This window comes from Protopterus annectens, chromosome 15.part0 (genome assembly GCF_019279795.1).
Source record: "Protopterus annectens isolate FY-2018-M chromosome 15.part0, PAN1.0, whole genome shotgun sequence".
NCBI lineage: Eukaryota > Metazoa > Chordata > Ceratodontiformes > Protopteridae > Protopterus > Protopterus annectens.
Genome location: NC_056749.1, coordinates 642984408 through 643009417, shown reverse-complemented (window position 1 = coordinate 643009417; position 25010 = coordinate 642984408). Strand labels below are relative to the sequence as shown.

Sequence of the window (25010 nt, the reverse complement as noted above, 5' to 3'; positions counted from 1 at the left end):
TTTAGAAAGTGCTTTCTGTTGCCCTTTACACTGTAGTCTTATCAAAACTAAAAGTGAAAAGAGCCCAACCTTTGCACATCATGTAGGCCAATTTCTTTGCTTAACACTGATTACAAGATATTCAAGTCTATCTTAGACAGATTAAATATTCTTTCAGTATTCATTCATGAAGACCAAACCAGGTTTATCAAAAACAGAAAGGTACAAGGCAATGTAATTAGATTACTGTCCTTAACAGACTTAGCAAACAAGAAAAAAATGAGCTTTCTGTTTTACGCCTTGATATAGATAAAGCTTTCAACTCCTTAGGTTGGCCATATCTCTTTAAAGCTCTGCAAAAATACAATTTCTCCCCAAACCTTATAGAAATAATTAAAAAAAATATATGAAAAGTCCGTAGCATATATAAATATTGAATCTTATCTATCTAAACCATTCAAAATATTAAGAGGTACTAAACAGAGGTGCCCCCTCTCCCCATTACTCTTTGTCCTGGCTATTGAGCCTCTTGCAAATTATGTTAGAAATAATGACAGTGCCAGACAAATTATTCCCCAAGATACAACTGTTTGCTGATGACCTACTAATAACTTCTAATGATATTGAAAATTCAATAGATCACCTGTTACATAATCTAGACTTCTTTGCAAACATCTCTGGTCTAAAATTCAATCACAACAAAACTCAAGCATTTTTAGTGAATAAAAATGTTACTATAAAACTTAGATCAAAAAGAGACATAAACTGGGAGGGCACACATATTAAATATCTAGGTTTCCTTACTGAATCTAATTATAAAAAAAATCACACAACTAATTACCAACAATTTATAAGCTCAGTTACAAGTGTAACTGACAGTTGGAACAGACTCTTCTTCACATCTGAAGACAGACTAACTTTAATCAAAACGATACTGTTACCTAAAATCGTATTCATTGGCCAAGCTCTAATAATTCCCCCACCTGTCAAAATTAAACAGAAAATTAATAACTTATTACTCAACTTTCTTTGGTATCCCAAGAAACCAGGAATTTCTCTTCACCATAAGCTGGGATGAAGGAGGTATAGGGTTTCCAAATATTAATTTTTTATTTAAACTCTGAATTTATTAAGATAGTATACTTGTACATCATATTGGAAATCAATACATGAAACCTTACTTCTTAATAGTAATAGGACATAGTCAAATACATACAAACATCTTTATATGGATTTTAAAAATATACATTCAAAGTGAAAAGTCAAAAATTGTTCTTACTCCTCTTTCAAACCAAATATTGCTGTTGTTTAAAAAGCTTATGTTTTCTAATCAATTAAGAATTTATTAATAAGTATGTTTCCTATTGCCTACACAAATTAATGTTTGATATCTTTTGATACTCAGAAAATGTTAGAATTTAAGAAAGGTGACCTGTTATATTGGAATCAGTTTCTCTCAGCTAATAAAATAAGCTGTGCAGATGATTTGATCAGCAGATATAGTTTGCAAAATTCTAATTGGCTGGACATCCAAACTTGTAAGGCTGTTATACATACTAAGCTTGTACCATCATGAGAGGCATACAACTTAAAAATCTTGGATTTTATCTCAACAATTATTAATAGCTCATCGAAGAACACTTCATGCATATCCGTTATTTATAAAATTCTCAAAAATGATTTTGGCAAAACAGATGTTTCTTTTTGGAATTATTCAAGTGAAATTAATAAAGAACTATTTCCAGAAAAATATAAAAAAAACTTTGTTTACAGTCAGTGGAAGGATCTACATCTTCCCTGTTCTGGTGTGCATACACATGGACATTTTTACACAGATGTTTTTCAACCCACATAGACTAGCAATAATGTACAAGAAAGATGAAATGCTGGAGATGTGGACATCCTGATGCTGACTTGATACACTTCTTCTTCTGGCATTTTCCCGGTTAGGGGTCACCACAGCGGATCATCTGTCCACTCATGATTGGCAGTGGAGTTTTATGGTGCCGAGGAGCCAGCCCAACCTTCCACAGAAGGCACACACACACACACACACACACACACACACACACACACACACTCACACCTAGGGCCAATTTGGAGTGTCCAATCCACCTACAGCATGTCTTTGGGATGTGGGAGGAAACCGGAGCACCCAGAGGAAACCCACGCGACCACAGAGAGGACATGCAGACTCTGCACAGAAGGCACCCCAGCTGAGAATCGAACCAGAGAGCCTCTTGCTGCGAGGCAGCAATGCTAACCACTGCACCACATGGTTGTTAAATGCAAAATAATTTCCCATTTTGTAGTTAGACTTTAAATATCTTTGTAAAGCTGTATGGAATGACAAGTGTATAATTTTTGACTCCCTTATCCTTTTTTAATGTTCCTAATGTTCCCATTCCTGACGTCATTCCTGAAAAACAAACATTTTTATTATGGTCTATCCTCTCCGTAGCAAGGAAAATTGTTACTAAAAATTGGAAATCCCAGTGTACTCCTGTCTTTAAAGTTTAGTTTATTCATCTTGTGAAATACATTTGTAAGAATGAGATTGCTACTATAAAAGCAAGGACTAACAACATAACTCATTTAATTGCTTGGACAAAAGTGTTTAGCCTGTTGGAGAAAAATTAAGTGTTCTATGTATATTGCTTTTTTAATTATGGACATTGTATATAGTTTATTTGTTTTTTTTTTTCTTGTTACTATACTATTAAGTTATTGTGTTATAAAATGAATAAAACCATTTAGGAAAAAAAAAACTTAAAGTGAAAACATTGCTCACACTTTTTGTATGCAAGATGCATAAAACTCTTGTCTGTGAGCATACTTGATTGTTTTATGTAATCTGCAAAAAATATCATTATTACTGTTCTTAATTTGTAGGTTCAACTTTTTTGTCTAATTTATTTTAATTGTACTTGCTTTGCATGATTTACAAGTTTTTATAGGTGTACTAAAAATAATCTTTATTTCCTTTTATATTTCATCTGAAGAATAAAAGTAAGTTCCTGAGATCTGCTTCATGGATAATTCACTGACAGCTAGTGATCATCTTTCTTATTCTGCTGTTTATCATTTCTGCCAATTTGGTATCCTTAATCTGTGGACATTAATTTTATTGACTTTATGGCTCCATATAACAACCATGAGACCCAAAATAGAAGGTCGTGGAGCACCAAACAATAAACTGTTATAAAAACTTGGGAATTTCAGAAGCCAATGTTAAACCATTAAAGTACCCATGCAGGGAATTATAGCTTCTGTGCACCACTGAAATTAGTGTTTTTACCACCCATATCCCCTACCACTACTATGAGATCTCAACACCTTATAGAGAAGGCAGAATACTCTAAGGCAGTGCAAACTCAAACATTCGCTCTTCTATTTTCATTTTCCAGCAGTTGTAGTTATGATGTTCAAAATTTCAGCAAACTCCCCTGCTGTATTCAATAACTAAAGGTTTGTACAATACCAGAATAGCCCCGTCTTTCTTTTGGAAATTAAGCTGATCCACTGCAGTATATTTCAGACTACTTATGTTTATAGTCCTTTGTCCACTGTTCTTTCTGACTTAGTGAGTTGCACTGAAATATACCAGTGCATGTTTAAATTACTTATTTATATTTGAACAACTTTTTATTGTCATTTCAGTATAAAGCTATGTTTTTTAGTGTTATTTTATTTATTAAATATATTTAAACTTCTCAATGTGGCTGGTCCTTTTAGAAACATATTTAAGTTTTGAGAGTATTAGTTTATATTTATTTGGTGATAACTCTGGCCACTCCTGAAAGCCTTGTTGTTTGGTCAACATTACTTACCATTTGTATTAATATTAATTTCACTCAGTATAATTCGATACCCTTGTAGAGCCTTAGGTAGCTGGTTTTGTAGTGCCTGGTGGCAGTGATAAGTACCTTATAGTCTGGGCAGGAGGGGGTACAGCAGGTAAAGCTGTGCCAGCCTTTCCCAGGTGTGTGTGTGTGTGTGTGTGTGTGTGTGTGTGTGTGGTTGTGTGTGTATGTGCGTGTGTGTGTAAATCAAATCTCAGTGTTTGCGTGTCAGCTACTTGATGCAGGGACATGAAGCACTGATTTTACAGAGAGAGTGGTGGTGGAGGACTTGGCTTGGGCACTTGTCTGAGGACTTAACTCTGCAGCTCTGCCAGTGAGGTGCATTACTGGGGACCTGGGGAGAGACAGAGATAGAAACCCTGACCCCAGTATGAGTGTGTTCCCTGTGTCCTCTTAAGGGAAATTGTGCCTGATGCAGAGTGGTCTACATCTGGAAATACTGAGTGCATCCATTTGTATTCAAAGTGAACATCCATATCCAATGTCAGTGGTGAGGATTCAGGCTCCTTCATTACTGGCCCAGAGTGGGGGCCTCACACACCCACTGACCCCTCCCCCTTTGAGCTACACAAGGGAAAAGAGGGGAAAGTAGAAGATAATAGTCTTCCATGGAGAAAGGAGAGGAGGTGGAGGAGGATAGCAGCATAGTAGAAAGGGACATCGACAAGAATAAGAAAGGAGGGGAAGGTGTGAAGAGGGGATGGGAAAGCATTGCCTCGGAAAGGAACACGGTACTATTACATGGAATGAAGAGAAGATAAGGATAAGAAACATTATAGAGGGACTACAGGGGCAGGCATGGAAGCTATGCTGATAGATGCAGGGATATGTGTGTGTGTGTGTATGTGTAGATATATATATATATATATATATATATATATATATATATATATATATATGGTTCTAGGTTATAACATCGACAGCACATAACATCGACAACGACATCACCGACACCACATCATCGACAGTTCACAAACACGACACCGCACACACTCAACACATCATCACAACAACCAATAAACAAAACAAATTCCCTGACCAAAAACCACACACACAACACAAGCACACCTAAATCCTAACAAACAAACACTAAACCTTACATACACAACTATCCACAACCCTAACGAAACCCTAACCCTAAGGTCCGTCACTGTCGACACTAACCTAACCCGCTTCTAACCCTAACTCACTTAACCCGCCCCTAACCCAAAAAAATTCACTACTGCACCCTTACCTAACCCGCGCCCTAACCCTAACTCACTTAACCCACCCCTACCCCTACAGACAGTCAACATCGCACACTTACCTTACTCGCACCCTAACGTCCGTCACTACCGCATACTTACACATCCTTTCCCCATGTCAGTGTTCTCCGCGTCAGTGTTTTCATCCGTCGATCCTCTGGCGTCGGTGATTTCACTGTCGGTCTTGTCATCTGTCGATGTTGTAACCCAGACCCATATATATATATATATATATATATATATATCAAAGAAACTGTAGAGAGGAGGAAGTATGTATAACAAAAAAAAAAGATCAAACCAAAGAATAATCTCAAGATAAGCTGTTAAAGTAGGAAACAAAAGGAAAGGACATTAAGAAAGGGGGGATAACAATGAGGTGTTGGCCATCAGTGCCAGATGCCTAATGAGGATGTTAGCCAAGCTTGAAGTTCTAATCCTGTGCAGTGGAACTGTGCATAGGTAAGAGGAAATAAGCTATTGAGAAGAGAGGACAGGGCATTTATGGTACAGAGAAATAGGCTACTCAGTAAAGACAGAGTGGGCAGGGCTGGAAGACATTAAGTTTGAGGGGATGAAGTGGGCAATAATAGATGATGGGAGAGTCAGAAAGCAGAGAAGACTAGGGCAAAAAATTCAGAGAGTACCACAGAGAACTAATGGTAAGCTGTTTAGTTGAAGGAAGACACAGTGCGATAATGGTACACCAACAATCTCTACAGATCACGGAATGTAACATTAACTCATCTCTTAATCTGGAATAGAGTTAAGAAATGGATGAAGGGGTAGAAAATAGTTGTAATGGAAGCTTTCAATTTTCATAAGACAGACTATAGTATCTTACCATTCAGATCGGATCAACAAAAGCATTCACTCTTAAAGGGTTCATGGAAAGAGTATCAGCTGGAAACAGGAAATGAAAAATCTTTGATCACATGCTTTGTAAGAGACAGACATAAAAAGCTACAGAACATTCCCTAGGATTCAGAAAAATCTCTTACGCTCACATAAATTGCCTACTGCAGGTAGGTCAGTATACACAATCAGTGAAATATGTGATTCAGAGACAGCTTTTGCATTGGTGAGGAATACCTCATTAATGGCTCATGAGTCACATTTTCTAATGCTGTTGCTCTCGGCACTGTGTAGTAGCAGTTTACAATGGTATGCCCATATAAGGCAGTGGCACAGTTACCCCCCCCTCCCCACAGTCACACACACACACACACACACAAACACACACATGTATCCACTCAGCATGAAACATCCCCACACACGTTAGATCAGACTCACAGACATACTTCTCTATTCGCAGTACTCTCCAATATTCACACACATCCACACTCTCAATCCCTTACTTTACCTACTACTGTGACCACAGAGGCAAATACATACACACACACTCATTCAACTCCATGCATGTCCCTTCAGACATGCACACACTCCTCAGAGTTATGCTCGCACCCGTGTTCCAGGTAAATTTGAAATGTTTTGACAATGTAAAATTTTTCCCGCCAACTAATTTGTGCAGCTGAGGGATACATAAATTGTTAACTGCAGACATTCGCGGTGCAGTATATGGCTAATTAACACTAGCCACTCCCCCTGATTGCCTCATTATCATCTACTATGGCATGCGAGACAGCCTTCATTGCTGATACTTCCATTAGAGAAAAATCAGTGTAGTTGGGCGGGATCTATAAATCGGAAAGGGTTGATGCGAGGGAAAATATACTGGTAGTAAGGCTTATTGCTCACAGTAACCCTTTCTGAATTCCAGTCATAGTCTAGGATGAAACTAAAAAGGAGCTGATTATGACATACTGGGGTGGTTCATAAACAAAGATTTTTTTAGAAAGTGGCAGAGGTGAAGAGTTTGTGGAATAGTAAAAGCATTTCCAATGGAAAAAGTAAAAGGAAACAATTCTGGTTCAGTAAGAAATTATTTATTGGTTGACTTTTCTTGACTGGAATGTTCATAGATAGGTAGTAGGCTATGCCATAGGGCCTATATAAGCCTAACCAAAAAAGGTACCCTGGCTTTTGCCACCCAAGAAAATTATTTTCCTGTGCCCCTGTCAAGCAGACCCACAGAAATGATCCCCGTGGTGAATTTCCTATCTCCCATCCAATCATCAAGATTTTTCTTGGAGTGCTAATGAGGAGCTTTGTTTGATATAGATAGGAAGTTTGTTACAGAGTATGGAAAGTCTCTGGGACAGGAATCTATCCCTCCAGCATGTTCTGTTTATTGTGGTGACAAGGTTTAGGTCCCTAGAGCGTGTAGCTTAGAGGGATTGGGATTTCTTTAAGTGGAGCATGTCCAATAGCTCTGGGTTTGACATAGCTTTGTATATTAGGCAGAGATTGCCTCTGAGTAGGCGATATGCGGCAAAGTAAAGCTGGAGTTTTTTGAGACAGTCTGCGTAGGGCATCTGTTTGAGGCCGGTAATCCTCTTTGTGAGGTATTTCTGTGGCCTTTCCAGTTGTTGTAGATGTCTTGTGAGGTACATAGCAAAAGGGGTGTTGTACTCTATAATGGGTCTAATGAGTGATGAGTAGAGGGGAACAATGACCTCTTTTTTTCCTGGATGAGAAGCCTTTTTTGATGAGGTGTGCCACGTAGAAGGATTTCATGACTACTGTGGCAATGTGATTATCAAAGGAGAGACTACTGTCCACCTGTGTCCTAAGGTCTGTTATCACACTTTCGGTGTTAAGTAGACTACTGCCTATGTGGTAGTTTATGGGTACAGAGTTTTTACCAAAAGGGATGACAATGCACTTTTTGGCAATGAACTTGAGGCCATGGCTTTGACACCAGGGATCTATCTCAGTAAGGCCCTTTTGTAGGATGTCCACATAATTAGGAGTTTTGATTATGGCTCCTAGTTTGCAGTCATCTGCGAACTTTGTTAGCAAAAGACCTTCTGTATTAGCCTATACCTCAGAGAAGTAGATACCAAACAGGAGAGGACCTACAATTAAACCCTGTGGTACTGCACTTGTCACTGGTCTGAAGTTGGATTTAGTCTGCTACTTTCACAGTGTGGGTTCTGTCAGTGAGCCACTTGGCAACCCATCTTGTGACATAGGGATTTATACCTTGTTTAGTGAGTTTATCTATAATTCCAGAGTGGAGGATGGTGTTGCAAGTCTTGGCGAGATCTAGATAGGCTGTGTGAACCACCTCACCCTCATCTATGGCTTTAATGACTGCTTCAAAGACATCTATCAGGTTTAGGAGACATGATCTGCCTTTTACAAACCCGAATTGGGTAGGGTCCAGAGTTTGGAGATTACCAATGTCATTGTTTATAAGTTCCATGATGATATGTTCCATAGCCTTGAAGACCAGGCTCGTCAGGCTAATGGGGCGGTAGTTCCTGGGGTCTGTGGTGGCTCCCCCTTTGTGGAGTGGGATAACTGTTGCAGTGCACCATTCAGTGGGCACAAAGCCAGAGCTGAGGCTATGATTGAACATGGTACTTAGTTCAACTAGGAAGTCCCTTTTTCAGTGCAGTGTTGGGAAGAAACCTCTAATATTAAAATAACATTGAGAAATAAAGTACAAAATGCCATAGCAGTGATGAATATATAAAACATATACAGGAAATAATTCAAACCACAAATAATTCAAACCACTAAAACTGTAGAACACTGTGAATCAACAGGATAAATGTACAGGAAAAAGAAAGAAAATACAGAGATTGGAGGGGCAAGAGAGAGGATCACCTGGAAAGGTATGCGGATGCTAAAAAGTGGCCAGTGAAATATATTAGGAAGGTAGAATAGAGCAAGGAGGCACTTTAGCAGTTATAACTTCTGCTGATGGACTCCTTTTAGTCCAAAAGCTGGACTTATTGTAAAGTCTGTGTTGGTCCAGTAAATCATCTGTGTTCTAGTATTTTCTGTTAGTAGATCAGGACAATGTTTATTTTTATATCATTACAATTTCTTGAGCTTTATTCTTGAGAACCTATTATTTTTACATACCTCTCAAAGAATAATTTCCTGATAATTATGTACTTAGTATTGTTATTTTATATTTTAAAATGTACTACATCTTCAGTTAAGTGCTGCTTTCAGTGAGTTTTTCAAAGGATCAGTCTGGGTGCTCATAAAGTAAAACGTTCTTTTATAGGCACATCACTGTTTCTTAGTGAAGAAGCTGTTGTAGATGTTATTGCTCTTGCCTTTTGGGTCATTGGACACATGGCAGTAGTACAAAAAAGTATGACTTTCATAGACATAATGACAGATAATGTTTACAACCAACAAAGCTACATCTTTATTTCCCATAGTCATTCATCTTTGCTAGTAAATGGAATCAACTCTTAGGCCCTACTAGGGATTTTCCCCTTAGCTAATTCGTGATTTGCTGATCCAGATCCATGGTTTATAATAATATGATTAATGAGACATAATGTGTGCTGTACTGTAGTTTTAGGGAATGTGTGTTTTGATCAATGGTGAAGCTACAACGCATGATCTGAGTTTCTTAATCCTAAACTACAACATATTTCACACAGACCAAATCCTCTTTTATTCCCTGTATGTGTTTTTAGGTTACAATATTGTTTCCCATTTATTTCCATGGGTGACATCAAATGCCCAGGTTTCTGCTGAATAGGCATAGGTAGCTGCCACAAGCTTGGAATGCAAACTTCTCATTTATAATTTTGAGCTTTAGCAATGCAGTTAGGGATGTGTTAAGATTTCTTAGTTTTATATTTATCTTTTTATTTAGTTTATTTTAAGTTAGCCTCACAGCAAGAGGTTCTCCTGTTCGATTTTCGGCTGGAGTGCGGGGACTGCCTTCTGTGTGGAGTCTGCATGTCCTCCCCGCGGTTGGGTGGGCGTTCGAAAGACATGCATAAATGGGCATGCCTTCATTGAAGGTTGAACGTCGAGCTGGCACCTCGGCGTTCATGAAAATCTACTGCCAATCATTAGCGGACCGGAGTTCCACTGTAGCGACCCCTAACCGGGAAAAGTCGAAAGACAACAGCAAGATAGACAACATCACTTCAGCTTTGCCAGTATTGCCATTTTCTAACTGGCTAGTTGTGGTCAGTGTTTTTTTCTTTCCTGGTTTTGCTCTAATAAGAATAATGCATGATAGCACTGATGCTGATAGACTGGATGACTTCAATGTTGAGATAAGAGTTAAGCCTCAAATGTTGAAGACCCTGACACTGAAAATGATGCCGTACTTAAAGGGACAGGGGATGGTGCAGAGGACTTAACATCACGAACACGGCAGTAAAACTCTCTCAACGCTAACTGTCTTGGAGCTGAGTGAGTTGGCTGCAGCAAGGTCAATAACATGGGATCCATCCAAGCACACTGGCACCAATCTAAAAGGCTCCAGGAATGGCAACTGCTTTAAGACCTCTCATACCAAAATATGAACTGGGAAACTAATTGTCTGGAAGATGATGGGCTAAGTTGATCCATCCTACAGTCTTCATGAAGGCTGTCCTCATTCTATTGAAATCCATCTCTTAGGAACTCCAGATGGAGCTAGTACACCTAATGCATGAAGTGGGAAGGGAGGGAATAAATTTAACTAGATCTTTCTCCAAAGAGCAGCTGATAACAGTTCTTTTGGGAGTGCAGACGGATATTATTACATTTTCTGTGCTGGATGGTCTTTGCAAAAGAGATAGGGAAGGAGGTGTAGAAATTGGTTGAGAGGGTGCCTGTGATGGATTGGAATGAGGAGTTTTTGGAGAAGTAGAACCCCTCGTCTGCAACTTTGCTTTTCTTTTTTTCCTTTTCTTTCTGCCATTTTCTCTCCACCTTGTCTGTAACCATTTCCTTCTGTTCCTCTTTTCCTTTGTTAGATTTATCTTAAGAAGAGGGCAACAAACCTTTCAGAATTCATTTGTTCATTCTAGAAAGGTGTATAGGCTAAAGCCCTTACAGACTTTTCAGGCAACCTGCAGATGTTCTGACCCCAGGCCTACCATTCAAAGGTTGTGAGTATCTTGAGGTAAAATTTTATGGCCATAGTGGCTGCATTTTTTGAAACCATGTCCATTATTGGGAAGGGAATGCTGACAGAAAAAAAAACAGATGAGCAAGAAAAACGCAAACGCAAAGAGGCAAAATAGTGAATACAGGGCATAATAATACCAAAATGGCAGTCTACAGGCTAAATATTGCTGAAGATAAAGTTAAGAAAGAACTAAACCCAAACTATGTGACAAAGCCTTCATACCTTTCCTGGTGAGTAGGATTACATTTATGTATTTATTTATTTATAAACAACAAGTGAGGAAAAAGAAAAAAATATTAGGAAGGATTAGAATCATGAGTAAAATATGGCAAAATGAGCCAAAAACTATCAAAAAGGTAACCTTAACTTGAACACTGCTGGGTGATCTTTACAGCTTGAACAGTAAGTGAGATATGAGAGTGAGTGGGAGAAAAATGTATGATGGGTGCAGGGAAGCTACTTTAGCTAAAGCACTTGGTGAAGCGAAAATTTGCTGGCTCAGATCCATTTGAAGTGGATAGATGGGGTGATACAGGATCGAGAGTTGTGCTGATCTATTGGGATAGCTGAAGGATTTAATTCCTTTTGTTTTCTTCGTTAGATATCTTCGTGTTCTTTTTAGTTGATCAGTAGGCTTTGATTTATACATACCAAAGGATATACTGTATTCAGTGATGGATCTGATAAGAAAAGAGTGCAGTGGCAGGATGACTAATATATTCCCATGGAAATTAACTGTGCCAGATAAAAGGATTTCCTGATTGTGATGCAAACATGATGATAGAATAAGAGGAGCTGCCCATATAAGTACCCATGTGTCTTATGACCACACCTGTCTGACGAAAAGAAGCACCATTTATGACATATGAGGTGGAAACAATTTTTTTGCCAAATGCTACAATGCTGCACTTTTTTGATTTTTAACTTGAAATCATTTTTCAGTAGAAAATGTGTATTTTCCAGCCCTTGCTGGAGGTCTTTAGTATCAGAGGATGAGCCGATAATGGTCCCTGGCTTGTAGAGATTTGCAAACTTGGGATATTGGACTGGATGTCTACAAAATAAATATCAAATGGTAACCCACTAGGTACAATTTTTATATTCAGAGAGGTTACCAGCAGCTTTTACAAAATATGATCTGTCAGATAGTCTGCAATCCAACACATAGCATAGGAGTTTACATTACATTTTTCTATGTTTTTAACAATATACCGGGGAGATAGTGTCAAGTTTTGCCCAGATCAAAATAAACTGTGTGTATTGAGTGATCTTTTTCCACAGCCTCAGTAAGCTTTTCAGAGAAGCTTACTAATTTCAGGAGTCAGGATCTGTCCTTCACAAAACCAGACTGATTGGGATGTAAATAATTTAAGTTGTCCATGTCAACAGAAATGAGTTCTGCTATTATATAGCCCAAGTCTTTGCATATAAACCTGGTGAGGCTGATGGGCCTGTAATTACCTGGATCTGTAGAGGGGCCACCCTTGTTTAGGGAAGCCTCAATGGCTGTGCCCCCGCCAAAGGCACAAATCCTGTGGATGGGCTGAAGTTGAACAGTTTGAGTAGAGGCTGAGATACAGCATACTTGGTAATGATGAGAATGCATCATGGGATGTTATCTGGTCCCATGGAAATATTTTTAGTTTTTGACTAATATTTTAAGACTTGATCCAAGGTGACTTCAGGAGAAATTTCATTTTCAAGGATACTGGGGCAAAGATGTGGATAGGTACAGTAAAAGCATGAAATATGTCAGTTAATATACTGGCTGTATCTTCAGGACTGGAATATGTGATATCATTATGGATTAGCTCAGTGCATTGCTGGACATTATTCCTTAATTTAGGACATAACTAAAGAAAGATTTGTATTTTTTTTTGTTTCTGTAATAACCTTAAGCTCATACTCTGCTTTACATGTGTTACTAGTACTGTTATGTTCTTTGCTGGCATGTTTCAGTGCAGTCCTTAGATAAGGAGATGTGGGTTGTTTACAACTTTTCATAATCTTTCTTCATTTGTTATAAGTGATTTAATATGGCAGTTCCAAAAACAGATGTTTATTCCCAAATGTATCACTATATTTAGAGCGGACATGTACTAACACTTCTAAGCAGCTGCTCAGGTGCTGGTAAAAGTTGGAGGTGATGCTATAGTAATCTCATTTGGCTATGTTTGTAGGGTATTGTTTGGAATTTTGCATAGGTTTTCTAGAAACTGAATTAGGTTTGCCCTTATGAAGTCTCTAAAGATGTAGTCATTTAGTGGTGGAGTGGCACCACTACGCCTGACAGAGAAGATGACCTGACTTGTGGTCAGATTAATCTGGGGAGAAGAGATGCAGGGTGAGGTACAGTCAAGAGCTTGGATGATGAGTAACAGGTCAAGAATATAAGTACCTATAGTTGTTAGTTTTACAATTTGCTGTACGATATTTGCATTAAGAAAGTCTAGGAAATGGTGAGCATATCAATTTTTAGAGGTGTAAGTTTGCCAGTCAATGCTTGGGTAATTGAAATCCCCAACAAAAAGGTGTCTGGTTTGATACTTAACTGTTCAAAGGTGTTAAGGTAATAACACTGATGGGGTTCTGTGACTGGCAATGAAGTAATAATTTGATTTCTTAAAGGTAATTTGGATCTCCAAGTTAGGGTTGTGAAGAATTTGACATGAGTTGATAAAAGGAAATAGAGGGGGCATTGCCTTGTTTGCTAAGACTGGGGTCTTTCAATATGTGTTCTAGGAGGCTTTTACATTTTTTAACTCCATCTTCAAAAGGTTATGGGCCTAGTGGCATATTGTTGTGATTGATGTAGTGTTCTGGAGGTATGATGTGCACCAGTAATGGGTTGATGCAAGAGATTTTCCCCCATGTGTCCTAAGTGTTTACATCTCTTGCAGGTTGTACTATCAACTGTTAGAGGCAGTGAACAGTTGGTATGTATAAGGCAGTTGCTACACTGCCTTAGAACATCTGTTGTGATCAGACTGGCCATAGCTGGAGTGGGAGCAAACTGCTGAGCCATGTTGCCAGAGGGTGAAGATGAGGGAATAGGACTTGTTACAGTAATTGACTGTTAAGGGAGGACAGTTAATGTAGACCCTGAAGATTTATGCATGAAGCAGTTAGTGTGATACTCTGAAGTTGGTAACTAATCTAAAAGTATTTAGTGAAAAGACACAATTATGTCTGTCAAGAATGATGAATAGTTGTGATCTGTCTATTGGCTACTAATTGCTACTACTGCTGGTCTCACCCCATCTGCATAAAGCTAGACATCAATGTCCCTTTGCTCCTTCTCTCACCAGAAGCAAAACAGTAGCCCTAAACACAAGCTGGTCCCTGAGAAGTAGTATAGTCCCAGATATGGCTGGGGTCAGTAAAGTTGTTGTACTTTTTGTCTTGGTAGATGCGGTTCCTGAGAAGTAGTATTGTCCCAGATATTGCTGGGGCCAATGAACTTGTTATAGTTTTCTCTTGACAGATGCCTTGACCACCACATATAGCAGCTCAGCACAACAGAATACGAAGCTGCACAAAGGTCCAGAATTAAAATAAAAGAGGTTCCATCAAAAGAGCAAACAGACAAATCAGTGCAGTCCCATAAACATTACCCAGTCAAAAAGCAACAGGACTTAATGCCCCCCTGTTCCTTCTGTCACCAGGAGCAAAAAAGTACCATTAATCCCAACCTGGCTCCTATGAAGAAGCAGTTCTCATACTTTCTAGTAATTGGTATTCTCTGGGAAGGCTAGGAAATATGTTCCTCTACTGTATCTCTCACCAGGATCATAACATGAAAACTAAGCCCAAACTGATTTCTTGGCAACAGTTTGTAGGCTTTCCAGTAACCAGTAGTTTTGTCCCAGATGTTACAGATTTTGAAAGTATGAGGAACAAAATGAGTTAATACTCTATTTGGGCTGCGGTGAGTGAGACTGCCACTTCCAGTTACCCCTGATATTTTATTCTCTAAGAGCCCTTCCCTTGCACTGCTAGTAACTGCCCTCAACTCCATGACACAGGGTAAGAGTCATCTCCAGCTGAAAACTGCCACTTACAGTTACCCCTAATATTTTATTGTATGTAAAGTGCTTTCCTTACCTATCCTAGCATTTAAGTATACCCTTCTGTTAGCTGCTTCTGCACATCACCTGCCCCATGCCTCTGCTTTACTCACCTAACCAACAAGCCATTCCTGAACACCACCTTCCTCTGTTCCTTCTTTCTCCTCCAAATACCTGCTCCAGGTCTCCTTTTGGGAACAAACCTACTCTGTCATATTCTACCTCCCTTAACCTAACTTGTCCACTTGCCTCTTCCTTGTACTCCTACACCAGTTTTCAAATATTTTTGCCTATCTGTGTTTCTCCCTAGTTATACTATAACCTCCCTTGCCCATCTGCTGAAGTCCTTTGGTGTCTCTTCCTCACAGTGATGGCTTTCCTTCACCATTATCCCCATTTTTTCCTTTTTAAATAATCTCTATTCTAAACCTTTTAGCTCTAAGAACTACTTCAACTGGACATCTTTTTCCTTTACTTACCGATTGTCTGTCTTCACTTCTCACACACACAACAATTCCAGCTCAGCCTGCTCGGTTTGCCCTTCGCTTCTCTCGGGCTCACTCCACTCTCCTACCTTACCCCCATTCCCACCCACTCCATTTCAACTTACACTTATAGCTAACCCTCTTTCACCACTCCCCCTCAAACCCCTCCCTCCCATTCACCAATAATCAATCAAATCCCCAATCCTCCCCCTCCTAAGCATCTCCACATCTCACTTCTATAAATATCTCCACTACCAGGCCTCCCCACACACTATCAATCCTCTTTCTACCCCCTCTTACATCTGCTCACCCATCCGCTACACACTATCTCAACTCCTGAAACTTATACCCCAAACCACTCTGCTTTCTCTACATATCTTTCTTCCCCTTACTTCAAGTCTCTCACTCAAACACAACACCTAACCACTATCCCAGGGTTTAGAATCTGACTCACCACTCATCTCTTCCTATCCTTCTATAACCTCCTCCAACTTACTTGTCCTTTAATTTACTCCACCTTTTCCATCTTTCATCTTTCTTTATCACTACATGACAGCCACCACACCTAACCTTATTGTACTAAACTCAGAATCATAACTCCTCAATTTCATCTTACAAAATAATTTCCTGCTCCCTACTATCATGTACCTACTGTCATCTTACTCAGCATGTCTCCTTACAAATTATTACGAACTCTTTTATGTGTATCTACACTTTTTCTCTTCTCCATCACCTGTCCTCCTACAACACTAACTACATACCCCTACATCCACTCACCTACGTCCATCTATGCCATTCATTCACAGCAAGACATCTGCTCACTCCCAACAACCACATCTACCCTCCCCTCACTACAACCCCTTCCCAAAATTAAACTCCCACCTCACACCCTCCAACAAATCTAAAGTAAAATACTTCTACTATCCCTCATCTCTTTGCTACTCTACTTCTATTCTGCCAATTTTACTCCTGTCAGGTGACATTCATCCCAACCCTTGACCTCACAATCATATCCCTGTTAACACTAGGTGCACAAACTCAACTACCCCACAAACTTCTTCCCCCAAAAAACAATTAACACTATGCTGTCTGAACATCAGAAGTGTACTAAACAAAATCAGTGACTTACATGCCCGGTTGGACATGCAGTCTCTCGATATCCCAACAATGATGGAAACTTGGCTAAAACCACGCATCCCCGACAAAGACTTCCTACCCCCTGGCTACAGCATTCTTCATCTGGACCAAACCCACAAAAAAGGTGGTGGAGTTGCAGTTATGTTCTCTAATCATCTAACTGTAACCCTCCCCCCAAGCCATCCCTATCCCCTTTTTCTCTCTGCAGAATTATTGCTCTGTTGTTGCAAAATTAACCAATGCAATTCATTTACCATTGCCGAATATACATACCCCCTGGGGATAACATCCCTTTACTAGAGAACGTCCTGTCTTGGCTTACACAACACACACCTAGTGAGACTACTCTTTTGAGAGACGTAAACATCAATTGGCTATTCCTATCCTCCAGCAATCCTTGTGCACATATTCATCTTCATGGCTTCATCCAGCTAATCTCCACCCCTACTCACAGGAGCAAACCCACTAACACATCTTCCCTTCTTGACTGGATACTTATCTCTAATCCTCAAAAATACCACTGCCTCATAACCCTTCCTGACTTGCTAAGTGATCATTGTCCTGTCAAGGTTCTCATTTTCTCTCCACACTTCATTCGACCCCATAGGTACATAGTGTTGCAAGCTAACCAACTTTTACTCAGACCTCTTAAACAGCCATATCTCATCTATAAACTGGTCATTCCTTAACTATTCAACTCTAGATTAAGCTGTCCTGCAATTTAACTTGATATTCCTTGATATTCTCAACTCCCTTGCCCCCACCTCAGCACAGTCAGAGTTAAAACATTCATATCCCCCTGGCCTGCCCAAACCACCCACACCCTAATGCAATGTAGAGATAAAGCTTGGAAAGTCTGGTCTAAAACAAAACTTCCTTCCCATCTCCAGCACTACAAAAAACTATGCAACCTCACAAAAAACACATCATTAGTGATAAGAAAAACTTCTACAACAATCCTCCCTCCTCACTCAACCAACGCAAAGAAATTTTGGTACTCCATCATCCAAATCTTGCACCCAGGTAAACCTTCTATCCCCAATCCTTGCCTCAACAACTCTCGTCAAGAAGCAGCATCTAACTTTAAAAACTACTACACTGAAAGTATCAGCAAACTGTCTCCCCAATCCAACTCCACTCCAAATGTTAATAATGCCCTTGACTCACCTGCATCCCACTGTTCCACCCAGGCCTTCTCACTTAAAATGGTCTCAGCCAACTACATCAAATCACTGCTCAGCAAACTAAAACCCTGCTCTCCCTCAGTGGATAATCACCCACCTCTGTTCCTTTGGATCTAGGCAAACCCAATTGCCTATCACATCTCCATTCTAATCTACCATTCCATAGCCAAATCCAAAGTCCCCTTAAAATGGAAAAAAGTCTACACAATACCCATTCACAAGGGAGACAACTCCTCAGAACTTGCCAACTTCAGGCTGATAGCTTTTTTATCTCCTCTTTCCAAAATCTTAGAGAAATGTGTTCACACACAATTCCTCCACCACATTATTAAGAATAACTTGCTCACTCCCACTTAACAAGGCTTTTGTCCAAAGCACAGCACCTCCACTGCCCTTCTGTCCTTCCTGAATACTATTTCACTAGCCACTTATCTCTTCCTTGACTTATCTAAAGCTTTTGACACTATATCCAACCCGCTCCTGCTTGCTTAACTCTCAGAACGCAACTTCTCTACATCCAAAATGTCCTGGTTTACTAGCTACCTCTCAGATCGACTTCAGTCTGTCAAATGGCTCTCTACTACATCTCCTTACCTCCCTATCAAGATCAGAGTACCTCAGGGATCTATTCTTGGCCCTCTTCTATTCAAGATATTTAACAACCAATTACACACACCTTGCCCACTGTCATCAATTGTGCAATACGGAGATGATTCTACAGTCATCACCATTGTTAACTCCCTCTCTGACCTAAATAATTTCACTCAAAAATCGTTCTTGTCAATTGAAAACTGGCTCATCGATAGTCACTTGATTCTAACTCCCCCCAAAAACTAAACTGCTTTTCACCCCCCAAACTATGAACCATCTTAAGTCCTCCTTCTCTATCACCTCAAGCAACAATACAGTTATCTCTGTTGAGTCTAACACTAAGCTGCTAGGAGTCATCATAAATGACCAACTTAAATTTAATCTGCATGTCTCTAACAACATTAAGAAAATCCACTAAAAATTAAGACTTCTGCATTGCAAGAAAAAATTCTCACACACCAAATCCAAAATCTCCCTATCACATGCTTACCTACTTCCAAACTTATTGTATGGGTCTCAAATTCTCACCTATGCTCAGACCTCCCTCTTAACAAAACTCAAGTCAACATATAACAAAACTGCCAAATTTGCCACCGGTCAACCCCACAACTCCCACCACTGTCATGCCCTCAATAGACTAAACTGGCTAGAATTCCCTCACCAACTACTCCTAACCCAACTTCATATCATACATACCTTATTGTACCAACCACCTCCTGCTCAGTTATTGCCTCTCTCACCTCCCTGTATAACCCCCACACTGTTTTTGTAGCTCTGACAAGAACCTCCTCCAAATCTACAAACCTAAAAGCAAAATGGGGCAACAACCGTACAGCTACTTCCCTGCTCTAGCTTGGAATAAACTTCCTTTATAACTCAGGAATATTATCTACCACAACAATTCAAGGTTGCTGTCAAAAACTATCTGTACAGTTCTTGGATCTGTCACTGTAACCACCCTCTAGCATTGCCTCCTTAGTCCCATACCCTCCTTTAGAACTAACTCAGTAACCACCCTCTAGCATTGCCTCCTTAGTCCCATACCCTCCTTTAGAACTAACTCAGTAACCACCCTCTAGCATTGCCTCCTTAGTCCCATACCCTCCTTTAGAACTAACTCAGTAACCACCCTCTAGCATTGCCTCCTTAGTCCCATACCCTCCTTTAGAACTAACTCAGTAACCACCCTCTAGCATTGCCTCCTTAGTCCCATACCCTCCTTTAGAACTAACTCAGTAACCAGCCTCTAGCATTGCCTCCTTAGTCCCATACCCTCCTTAAGAACTAACTCAGTAACCACCCTCTAGCATTGCCTCCTTAGTCCCATACCCTCCTTTAGAACTAACTCAGTAACCACCCTCCTAGTATGCTGCTTACCACTCATAACCGTCTCACACCCAAACCCTCTTTTTCTCTCTTGTTTACTCCCAAGATAAATCTGAACTCTTCACCACTTCACAAACAACTACTAATACCCACCTACCTCCTCCCTAAGTTCCTATGTAACTAACCCCCTATTCTTCCAGTCCTGTCTCTATTACAGCTCCTCTCCCACACCTCAGTTGTACATGATTGTATATACTTTCTCATGTAAATATTCTGTATACCTACTACAGTGTTCTTTCTATATCTCTGTAATTTATTACATAACTTAGAGAAGACCTTCTTTAGATTATTCTTTTTGTACCACTGTACTTTTCTGATTTTCTGTATCTTCGTACCTATTATACTACCTGTTTGTAACCACTTGTGGAGTTTTTCTACCTAGGCCTCCACTGAGAAAGGGTTTGCCGCGCAGTCTGACTAACCTGGTCAACAAATGTCAAATAAATAAATGTCAAATAAAAAATAAGGGTAACTTGAGCTTTAGCAGTGAAGCTCTTTCCCACGTTGATCTTTTAGTGCCTAATAGTGTGAGCAGATAAGATGAAACTGTTAGGAGTTTCTGAAGTCAAAGTTACAGAAGAGCTAGGCAACTCAGTAGCATTTAAAAGCACAACGGGGTTGGATGGGTGGGTTAGAAAAACTAAGTACAGCCACACAACAGCAGTAGTATAACAGCATTTGTTGGTCTCGATTAAACTTGTTCCTGCTCTGCTTACCTTAAATAAAAAAATTCTACTCCTCAGCTCCTCCCATGATTGAACTAGAATTCATTCTCTTGCAAGCAGGGAAAGGAAAACAAATCCTTTCTAACTGGCCTTAGCCAGTTTTAAAACTCCCAGCAAAAACAACTTTAAAATAACACTTTTAAATAAAATAAACTAATAATATAAGGGAGAAAAAAACAAGAAGCAAGTGCAAGTATGCAGACCTTAAATGAGTAAATTCAATACAGTCATACATCAGCTGCCGTTTCAGAACACTTACAGCTCCTAATGCAATTGTTCCCCATTAATATTACTTATTTCAGTGAGATTTGACAACTGTTGGAGTATGGAAGTTTGACCTTGCTCACCAAGCTCACAAATGCAAAGTCTCACAGTTGGTACATTTTGATATGTAAAGGTGTTCGAAATGAAGGGAGGTTTGGCCCTCAAGAAAAAGAAATGCATTTTTTGTAATTCTACTAAAGATGACAAACGCTTTGTTGACTTACATGTTTTAGGAAAAAACAAGGGGCATAATATTCTGGAGGTGGGGATCACCCAGTGATAGCTCTGTTCACATCACCAGCAAATTTGAAATGACCCAACTATTCCTTCCTCGTCTCAATGAAGGATAACAAGGTGCGGCATGCTGTGGTGGACATTTGACCCCAGTGCCTTATGTACACTTACCCAACATCCTCCTCCCTTCAATTTTGAAGACCATATGAAAAGTTGAAAGGCTGCAGTCGAATCTGATCCTGTAGTGCCCTACTGGCCAAGACCAGTATGGTGATCCCTGCTGGTGCAGCACATGCTAGATGGCCTCATCAGGCTACTGACTTTTGAGGGACTGATCACCTAACCATCTCTTACTCATCACGTCAGCACTTCCCTGGCATCAATACATTTAAGTTTTTTGTGTTGATTGACCAGCTTTAAATATGGCAAATAATTCCAGCTTCTCACCAAAGGTCACAGAGGCCCTGACCAGATGCATCAAAGGGAATGCAATTTACCCATGACCTCTAAAGCACACTGTATGAGAAAAGTGAATATATTTAACACAATCCTATGAATGCCTTGTTAGACAGTATTTGTACAGGAGACACTTTGTCAAATCCCAATAAGTTCACCAAGCCTGCAAGTTAGACACCACAACTAATGCAAAGGTCCTATTTTGAACAATGGGATGAGGGAACTCTGCTCTGTCTTTTAACAAAGATGGGCCACTTCTTACTAGATTCAAAAATTATTTATTTGCCATAGCGTTAGAGCCATAACAAGTGTATATATCTTTGGTAACATTCCTCACCAAACTCTTCCTTTACCAAGGCCTGGATATGTGAGCCCAGGCTCTAACTCCTCAGTCCTACAAATCTCAGAACAGCTGTGACTGGCAGCATGTAGTCCCCATCTTATTCACTTGTTCCACTAGGAGGCAACATCTACCCCCTTCTTTTTCTGCTGCTTAGTAGCTATGGTTCACATGCCAAGAAGAACTGCAGATAAGAGAACGAAGCAACATAATTAGAGCTGGGGGAGGAGAGAGACAACAGCCCGAAGAATTCCTGCTGCTGAGGAGTTGTAATGACTGCAATATACAGTCCTGCCCATTACTAAGGACAGACACAATTAATGCAGTTTAACATTATAAGTCCATAACCTTTGCTTCTGTATAGCGGTGAATGTTGCTAGGAAGTACAGACTGCAGCTTTATAAGCAGATACCCAGCTTCTAGTATATATATTTCTCAGGATATTCCTCTTGTCCTCTTAAGGTTAAAAATCATAATACTGACCTTTAAAAATTATATCAGATTGCTGAAAAGCAGAGTGCCCCCACCAAACATCAAGCTGATGACCAAAAAAAAGTCTGAACTTAAAACATTGTACATCTCTGTAGCACTCAAACAGGTTTATACAAGCTCCTTGGTACAATCCTATGAGAGTCATGAATAGAACAGAATATTTTGCAGTACCCCCTTCGGGGTTTTCGGCTGCACAATGTTGTATGAGCCAATAGAGCAGTACATCTAGAAAAGCAGACCAATGCCACAACTACCTGTTTTATTGTCTGTTTTTCTAGCAACACTGTGCTATTGATCTGCTGAACAGACCAAGGGCACAATACAGCTAGGAAATAAATTATGATTAGCATAGGCAACTGCAAGCTCATTGCTATTGTTTATTTTTTTCTAGCTGCACTGTGCTACTGGTCCAGTCAATGGACTAAAGCACACTGTTGATAGAAGCCTGTGGTGAGTCTGCTGACTCCATTTTTACTTTGATGGGTTTCTCTCTCATTGGTCTGCTTCTGAACCAATGAAAGAATACAAACCAGTGCTATAAAAAGGTAGACTGGAGCAACAGAGTGGATTTAAAGCATGCACTGTAATTCAAGCTCTGAGGTGATTGCAGAGATATTGAGATGTATGTCCTCAGGTACTGAGGCTTCTGGCAAAGCAGAAAAGTCTCCATGTGCAATAACTTGCTTGTGTGGAAGTCCAGGTTTTTAATACCAGGGAACAGTCATTGAGAGCTGGCTGTTTGAAAAGAACAGGTTGTTCAGTTATAGCATTACCTACTATAACAAACTGTTAAAGTACTTATGACTGTGCCATGAGATTTCATGGTCTGAGTTACAGGCAGGTTTTTCTTTGTGGCTGGTTTTGTACCATCAAAAACATAAAAATGTAGCTCAGCATATGCAGCAAAAAAGATTTATGAAAACTCAAGTTTTTACCCTTTTCTGTCTCATTGAGAGAAAACAATAACCAAGAAAAAAGCTGTAATGCAATAAATTCATAGAATTAGTAGAGTGCTGCACTTAATCAAATTATGATAGTGACCACTTCAATTATTTGAAAAAAATATATATTTTTCTCTGTCATGGTATACTAGCAGTGAGGTTATACTTGAGCAAAATGCTTGGTTTTCAATGAGAGTGTCCATATACAGGGGTTATGAGGCATTACCACATCAACATTATAGAGAAACATGCTCAACCAGAAGGGAGGGTTTAGTTGTTCCAATCTGAGGGAATCTGTTGGCATCATGTTTTCATAATGCAAAGTGTCAGCACACTAGAGATATTGGCAGTTGTGCCTATTTTAAGGAAATCAGTAAAGATACACTAGCACATTTTAAAAGCAGATTAACATCTAACAGCCTCCAGCATGTCTCATCTATAGAAGATCAATAAACGTTAAGTAAGGACCAAAGATAATTAGCCACCTTCACAAACAAGCCAGTCACTAGAAGAGTCACACAGAGATATGCACTAGTGCCTCTCCTTTTATTTCATCTCTCTCTCTCTCTCTGATTTCAAGGCAAATGCCAAGGGGCCCTGACCCACCAAGTTTGTATACAACTGCAAACTAGGCATGGTCACTGAATCCCCTGAAGACATAGGTACCCTTTAAGAGGGACTGATGCAGACAAGCAACTGGTGCCATAGCCATGGGCTAAAACTCAATTTGAAAAAAAAAAGCATAATAATGCCCCTTGGAAACATGGACATCCCTGGAAACTGTCACATTGATAATACACCCTTAAAATAGACACAGTGGTCAGGGATCTGGAAACGCATGCTGACAGCGACCTCAACTTTGACCACCAGATGTCTTCTGTGGAGAAAGTCATTCTACGTTTCATAATTGATAAGTAAGGGCATAGCATCTAGGTCAATGCTGGTCACTGTTCTGCTGTACTCAGCTCTCATCAGACTAAACATATTAAGTACAGCGCACCCTTAGGCATGTACCTGATGAGGCACCAGAAACTGCTTGAGAGGCCACAGTGGAACCTCACAAAAAGTTTACATGGAGAAAACAAGAAGTCCTTTGTGGACTGTCTCAAAGCCCTATCTCTATTCTTGTGCTTGATGTCCTACAGGCTGTTGCACAGAGATCTGTGCACTGCCTACAGGGCATCCTCTGATCTCACACTGATGGATTTGCTGCACATTCACAAAACAAATACCCATTCTAAGGTCCTAAACCTTGTCTGTAACATAAATAGGAAATGTTGGAGGGACAGGTATGTGTCTCAAAGAATATCACTTCTCTGGAACAGGATTCCTTTTCAAGTGAAGCAAAGTTTATTCCTTACCCTCTTCAAATGTAATTTACACCAGTGGATGGGAACTCGTAAATTTACCCCAGGTTTGGCACCTATGTCCCTAATGCTTGGGTACTGTTTCAAGTTTGAAGTGTGTTATGGAAAGGGTGTTTACTACCTTAATGTATAAAGTAGGGGTTAGAGACAGGGATAGGGAAAGGGTTAGCACACATGACTAAAACTCCCTTTTCCTAAAAGTACCAACATGCACACATTGTGGGTCTACAAACTGGGGACCTGCTTTTTTTTTT

At 39.8% G+C, this 25010-nt stretch overlaps 1 protein-coding gene across 7 annotated transcripts in view; it reads left to right on the top strand.

Moving 5' to 3' along the window:
* The window catches only part of LOC122789971 (muscleblind-like protein 2), a 938268-nt gene that overhangs the window by 7194 nt on the left and 906064 nt on the right, over positions 1–25010 (top strand). The window lies entirely within an intron of this gene.